Source organism: Meleagris gallopavo, chromosome 5 (genome assembly GCF_000146605.3).
Source record: "Meleagris gallopavo isolate NT-WF06-2002-E0010 breed Aviagen turkey brand Nicholas breeding stock chromosome 5, Turkey_5.1, whole genome shotgun sequence".
NCBI classification, from domain to species: domain Eukaryota; kingdom Metazoa; phylum Chordata; class Aves; order Galliformes; family Phasianidae; genus Meleagris; species Meleagris gallopavo.
The window spans coordinates 32,019,569-32,020,351 of NC_015015.2; positions in this window are offsets into that span (position 1 = coordinate 32,019,569).

Sequence of the window (783 nt, forward strand, 5' to 3'; positions counted from 1 at the left end):
GATGCATGACTTTAAATCCAAAAAACATAGAACAACTGATATGCTATAAAAAAGCATATGTCTATCTACCTTGCTGAATTGATGATACGTATCTATTTATTTCAAAGGATGACAGTAGCATTGCTTCAGTATTGCAGATTTAAGCCTCCAAATCTCATCCAAGCTTACTATAAATCAATAAAAATCTTCCTTTTTTTTGTATATGTGAGCTCTTAAGTGTTTTTCAGATAAGCTGTATATTATTTAAAATGTTCCACATACATATATCATTTGTAGAAAAGTTTTTTTTCTGGGTTTTTTTTTTTTCCTTATCTTGAGAACCCTCCAGGCTGACAATAGAAATCCACAAACCTACTGGATGCAAACAGTTCTGTTGACTTCAAGGGCTTTATGTCACTTAATATGAAATACTTGGGGGAAAAATAAGTAGAGAAAGGGAAGAAATTATATAAAAGATAGTAAGATAAACTGTAAGGCTTTCATGCCATAAGAGAAAGTATCTTTATATTCTAGTGATGGACAATTTTAATTATTTTGCATAGATATATTTTTATATAGAGAGAGATATATAAAGTCTCTAGGAATATATAATTTATCATTTCTAATAAATTAAATATAAAGAACAGCCAGTATATAATTAAAGACATGCATTCCAATAATTCAAAATACAAGTTAAGGTGAAAATCTTTACGTAGCTATTGTGTATATTGATAAAAAAAAAAAGATACAAACATGATGTTATAGAAAGTTGTATGTAATATATGTATGCGTACATATATTTAA